Below are 7150 nucleotides of genomic sequence, written 5' to 3'. Positions count from 1 at the left end.
TCCAAAACCTATCAATATGGGTGTCATTAGACTCCTTATAATATGTATGTTTTATTCTTGATAGTGGTTTATCATTTTGGTCATTGACTTCAAAGGTTTTTTTGTTCAATAGAGCGTTCGAGTGCGGTTTCGATAGTTGAGATAGGTTTGACTATCATTCTTGGGTCTGAGTTGGGGTGATTGGTCAAGTTCTATGTTATAGACTTTGGGATGGGGTAGTAGTGTAGTTTGAGACTGATAATTCATATTGTGATGCCTGTGTGATGGCTTATATATGTTGTGTAGCCCGTGTGGTGGCCTTATATGATATTTTATCTGTAATTGAGATTGTGTAATCTATGACTTGACTAAGTAGATATGAGTAGAGATTATTTGAATGGTAATGCTGGTTTGAGGGGTTGAGTTGAGATTTTTGAGCATGCATGAGTAGTGGTATATTGTTGATAAAGGGGTGAACATTTAATTGATGTATTTTCCTTCCTATTACAGTCTATTAAGGGTGAATCATGCTTAGGTTAATTTTTGAGAACTTTGAACCTGGTACTACATATTGATTGAATATTACCTCCATGCCTTATATATTGTGATTGCATTCATCCTCATTCATACTATTATTGATCATTGGAAATTTGAGAACTGTGGAAACCCTTTTGAGAAAGAAAATGTGACATCTTTTATATCCTTGACCACGATATAGGTGGCAAGTGAATAAGATATTAGTATCATTAGTCCTTGTCCATGAGTGAGTGGCGTGGTAGTTGATACATTGAGATTGTGATGAGAAATATGGTCTGCGAGACTCCCATGGGTCCTACTTGGTAGCACAGCTCGATAGGTGTATATGACAGATTGTGCGACAACCTTGATTCCACCATATTATTGCATCATTTCATCATCATATTGTATTGATACCTATGATACCTGACCTATCTATCTAACTGTGATATTGAACTATATTTATGTGCTTACTTTACTTGCGCTATTCTATATAAATTGGCGGCAGCGTAGCTGGAGAGGGACTTTTCTACATGTCAGTTGAATTATTCCTTATTTTACTTAATAGCTTTTGATTAATTACTTGTACTTAGTCAGTTAAATCTACTGAGTAAATGTGATTTGTACTTACCCCTACTTCTGTGTCTCTTTTAATGTAGTTACTAGCCAGGGTGTTCAGTGGTAGCTGATCCAGCGGATACATTATCATCGGATTAGTTTGGGACCCAGATCGCCGCTAGTCCATCTTTCATTTTTAGTCTTTTCTATATTTAGAGAATTAAACAGTGTATTGAGACTCAGATTTGTATTTAGATTCTCTTTACACTTATGACACCAGGTTTTGGGAATTGTTTTCATTATTTTTGCCCTTTTATTTTATTTATTGTGGCCTTACTTTCTTTTTGGGATTCTCGTATGGTTTTGCTTTTTTGCTTATGCATCGGGATGGGGTTTGGAATGCGTGCCATCATGATTTTAGGTCGTGACATATTTCTTTCTATCAAATAACACGGGAGCACCCCATGGTGAAATACTTGGCCTTATAAAACCCTTATCTAACAAATTCTTCAGTTGCTCTTTCAACTCCTTAAATTCTGCTGGAGCCATACGTTAAGGAGAAATAGAAATAGGTTGAGTATTGGGAAGGAGATCCATGCCAAAGTCAATTTTCCTTTTAGGAGGAACAACGGACAAGTCACTAGGAAACACATCGGAAAACTCATTAACTATAGGGACCGACTCAAGAGTAGGAGTTTCTAAATCAACATCCTTAACTTGCACAATATTATAAATGCACTCTTTGGAAATTATTTTTTGGTCCTTAAGACCTGAGATGAATCGACCCTTAACCACCGAAACATGACCCTTATATTTAAGAATAGGCTCATTAAGAGATTGAAATTTGACCCTACGGGTTCTACAATAAATAGATGCAGAAGAGGCATGTAACCAATCCATACCAAGAATAATATCAAAATCGGTCATGTATAGTTCAATAAGATCACAAGGGATAACTTTGTACAAAATCAATATGGGACAATTCTATAAACTCTTTTGGCTAACACCGAATCACCAATGAGAGTATAAACTGAAAAAGGTTCTAACAACACCTCGAGGCACACATCAAATATCGTAGCAAGGTAAGGAGTAACAAATGACATGTTTACACCCGGATCAAGCAATGCATAAATATCTAAGTTAAAATCCGTAACATACCCATGACCACATCGGGTGACTCTTCCATATCTTGCCTTGCATGGAGGGCATATAATTAGTTATTGCATTGGCCACCCTTAGGTTGAGCTTGGGTACCTTATTGCACTTGGCCTCCTTGAGGATGTCCTTCTGCACCTTTGTTGGCAGCATAAGGGCACTCAAATTGGTTATGGACCATCTTGCCACATCTATAACAAGCACCAGTTTCCATCAAGTATTTCCCTCCATGAATCTTTCCACACTTTTGTAACACCCTAAAAATATGGAAAGTCCCAAACACGGGAACAAAGGATGAATTCTCAGGAAAATGCAGAAAACTGACACTAGGTGTTGACCATAAAAGCCATCATAGGTCGTGGTAAGTACTACAGACCATTGTAGAGATTCAAAGGCTCATATCTACAGGTAAATGACCACGATGAGGGACCAGGACCATGTTGAGCACCATGGGACGTAAAGCCCTTCGTTGTGACCCCTCACCTAAGGCACCAGGAAACTTCTATAGGCAAGCACCACAGTCAACCACCATTGGCCGTGGAGATCTTCATGAACCGTGGTGTGATCCGTAAGGGTCACTCCTTTAAGTCATCATATAGGGCCTGCACCATAGCCATAGTTCGTGGACCGTGATGCCCTCCACGGACTATTATCATCTTTGTGGAGAAAGTGCAGAGACATACCCTGTAGACTTCCCAAAAATATTTCATAAGTCCCTTACCACAGGACCCCACCATGAGCTGTGGTGAGCACTACATACTATGAAGGGTCCTCATGAGGCCAGTCTGATCAATTTTTAAAAAGGGTATTTTGGTCTTTTCTTGTGTTTTAATAATGAAGTGTAGTCATTTTGGAGACTAAATTGACCTATCTAAAAGCCCTAAACCCTTTCCAAGCGCTCATTCTCATACTTAGACTAAAGACACACAAATTCTATCCTCTCAAGTTCCCCCAAGAGTTTCAATCCAAGTTAGGGTTTCATCTCAAGGCATCTTCAAGTCTCCATTCCTTCTCAAGCTTTCATTAGGAATTTTGTTTCCCCAAGGTATGCGGGTCTAATACATGGGTTCTTCCACCTATGGAGCCCAAATATTTTCTCAACTTTATGTTTCAATTTTAAATGATGAAATCTTATGGGTTTTTACATGATGATTATAAATGCATAGATTATTTTCTATTTGAAGTTTATTTACCTATATATATATATATATTGACTCTCAATTTTATGAAATGAATGATTTATCAAGTTTTTTATATGAAGGCAATGAAAGTAGTTCTAAAGTATATTTGGTGGGTTATTTTAAGATGTTTGAATTGATGCATTTCCATCACTCTCATGCATGTTGGTATTGTTTTAAATGAAATTTGAAGGTTGAATGAAATAAAACCACCTAGTTTCTTTATGTTGAAATGAAGTTGAATAAAAAGCTTTGACTCCAAATGAAAGTTTATGAAAGCAAATATTTATGTTTAATGGAGTCTTATGAAATGACTGAATGATGATGATAGGGCTTCTTAGCAATAGAAAGGATTCAATGTGATAAGGACAATTCTCACATCTTTAAATCAAATGAAAGGTTTTAATGAGCTATTCCACCGAATGATGATTTGATGTCTAAAGTTATATGAATGTTTATGTTATTATGATATTTAAATGTTATTCCTTGGGATTGATCTAACACCGAATGTAGCATGTAGATTGGAACTCGACCTAAGGGGTTCTTAAGTAAAGTCTCATATTGCATTAACTATGCGCTAACATAGGAGCCTTTGTACGCTATTTAGGCTAGTGAATCCACAATTAGCCCTTAAATATAAAATTAAAGAAATGATTAAAGTTGACGCTGTTCTACCCAGCAAATAGTCTCTCCATGTCAAAGTAGGGAGTTATGTTGGATTCTATGTAATAACTCGCATGGTCTTAAATGTCAGTACGATCATCTTCCTATAAAATAAATGTATTAATGTTTATATATATATATATATATATGATTTCTCATGCATGCATTCACTCATGTACTATGCTTATAAATGTCTCAACATCTTTTATTATATTGCATGCTCACATACTTAGTACATTCAAAGTACTAATCATACTCTTTGCCTACATGATATCACCATTTAGGGAGCGGCGTTGCTCCACACTCTCCTACCTATGGCTAGCTCGATCGTTGAAGGGTACTACTACTTTGGTGAGTTCCCATGTTTTGGGAATAATACCTTTTTTTTCTTTGTAGCTTATGATTTGTATAAATGTTTGGATTCCCTTTTGTAGTCGTTTATTTATTATGAGAGTGAGCTAGGGGGCATGTCTTAGCCCCCGCCAAGTCTAAAGATATAGAGGTATTGTTGGAAAAGTAGAAGTTTTTAATGTTGCTATTGACTATTATCAAGTGTGGTTTCCCTTAGTCGTATTACCCCTCTTATTTCTGCTTGTTGAAATGTCATTACCTATTAGAAGCTAAATGAATACTAAGAGTCTTAGATGAGGTACCTCTGGGTGTCTCATTCACCGTGTCACATCTAGGCCCTAGGCTTGGGTCATGAAAAATTTGGTATCAGAGCTTGAGGTTGTGAAATGATTCTCGGTGTCTAACATATCGCGTCAAATAGGGTTTTATTCATGGTTGTGAAATATGCCGCAATTATGAATAAAAGTCTATGGGAAGTTTAGGAAAGTTTTTACTTCTTTCAAATTCATATCGTGCCTTAGAATGTCCTAAGACATCCTCTAACTAACGAATGATTTTGTGTTCTCTAGATAATGCCTAAAGGAAGAGCACCTCAAGAGTAAGGGTTGATGATGAGGACCAAAATCCTATGATTCCCGATGCTCCAAATCATAATGAAGGGGTAAACCATGTGAAATTTTGCAATATTATCATATTATTGGCTTAAGCAGTAGCCAACATAGGAAATTAAGGCATTCCTCCTCCTCAATTGCAAAATTAGGCTTCTAGGATTTGGGACTATAAGAGAATGAATCCGCCCGAGATTGATGGTTCCAAAGTTGATGAGGACCTTATGGAGTTCATGGATGAAGTGTATCAAATTTTAGCCATTATGGGTGTGCCTCAAAATGAAAAGGCCAAACTAGTGGCCTATCAACTCAAGGGTGTGGCAAGAGTTTGGTATGAGCATGGGTCATTTAGAGAGGTGAATATATGGGGCTAATAGAATGGAAAGAGTTCAAAGGTGCCTTTCTAGAACGCTTCTTTCCATTAGAGCTAAGGGAGGCCAAGATCTAGGAGTTCATCAACCTTCGTCAATGGAGTATGACTGTGAGGAAGTATGCCCTCAAATTCACAAAATTGTCCAAGTATGCTACCTTTATGGTCTCTAACTTGAGGGGAAGGATGAGATGAGCAAGTTCATTTCTGGTGTCTCTAGTTTGGTTTCCAAGGAATGTAAAACAACCATGTCGGTCAAAGAAATGGACATCTCCTGACTCATGACATACATGAAGAAAATTGAAGAAGAAAAGTTGAGAGAGAGACCAAGAGGGTTCAGGAAGGCTAGAGTGGCTGGTGGAGGGTTCAATCCTCAAAGGTCCGATTATGGTGGAAGTGGAATGGGCCAAGGTGGGCAACAATTTCTGGGAAAAGGTTCCACCAATACTCCTCTTTCAAGGGTCAACAAGGACAAGAGGGCTAACCCATTGGCTCCAAGGGAACATGTTGGTGCTCAATCTTTCCCTGCTTGCAAAAAGGGTGGGAGGACTCACAAAGAGGAGTGCTTAGCCGGCTTCAATGCATGCTTCAAGTATGACAAACCTAGTCATCATGCTCGGGATTGTGGAGGTGGTGGTGGTAGCCCTCAAGGCCAAATGACTCATGTTCAACAAACTCAAGTAGGTGGCTAACACACCAATCGCTTTTATACTTTGTAGGGAGACAAGAGGTTGAGGAAGCACCAAATATTGTTATCTATTAATGTGTATGCATTATTCGATTTGGGTGCAAACTTGTCATTTGTTACTCCATTCCTAGGAAATATGTTTGATGTGTTACCCAAAATGTTAGTAGATCCTTATTTAGTATCTACTCCCGTTGGTGAGTCAGTTGTTGCTAGAAAAGTCTACAAGGGTTGTCCCGTGTCTATTTTGCAAAATTTGTTCCTTGTGATCTCATTGAGCTTGATGTGGAAGATTTTGGTGTTATACTTGGGATGAATTGGTTACATGCATTTTATGCTTTCATAGATTGTAGGACTCGTCGAGTCAAGTTTTAATTCCCAAATAAGTCTATTCTTGAATGGAAAGGTCATGATTTGGTAGTGAAGTATAAGTTCATTTCTTGTCTTAAGACCCAAAAGTTGATTTCTAAGAGTTGTGTTTACCACATTGTGAGGGTTAAGGATGTCAACTCTAAAAGTCCTTTAATTGAGTCTATTCCCATAGTTATTGCGTTTTTCGATCTCTTACCTGATGACCTTTCTGGTATCCCTCCTGAAAAAGAAGTTGATTTTGGTATCAATCTCCTCCCTTATACCCAACCTATCTCTATTCTTCCTTACCGAATGGCCCCAGTGGAATTAAAGGAATTAAAGGAATAATTAAAAGACTTGTTAGAAAAATGGATTCATAAAGGCCAAGCATTTCACCATGGGGTTCTCCCCTGTTGTTTGTAAGAAAGAAGGATGGGTGTCTTTGAATGTGCATAGACTACCGACATTTGAATAAGGTGACCATCAAGAACAAGTACCCAATCTCTAGAATAAATGATTTGTTTGATCAATTGCAAGGGGAAAGTCACTTCTCCAAGATCGATTTTCTGTCCGGCTATCACCAATTAAGGGTGAGGGAGTGTGACATTCCCAAGATGATATTCCAAATAAGGTATGTTCACTTTGAGTTTGTGATGATGTTGTTTGGGTTGACGAATGCGCCAGCGGTGTTTATGGATCTAATGAATAGGGTGTTTAAACCTACCTTGATACTTTT

The sequence above is a fragment of the Solanum dulcamara genome, chromosome 2 (assembly GCF_947179165.1).
Source record: "Solanum dulcamara chromosome 2, daSolDulc1.2, whole genome shotgun sequence".
Lineage (NCBI taxonomy): Eukaryota > Viridiplantae > Streptophyta > Magnoliopsida > Solanales > Solanaceae > Solanum > Solanum dulcamara.
This window is presented reverse-complemented; position numbering follows the sequence as displayed.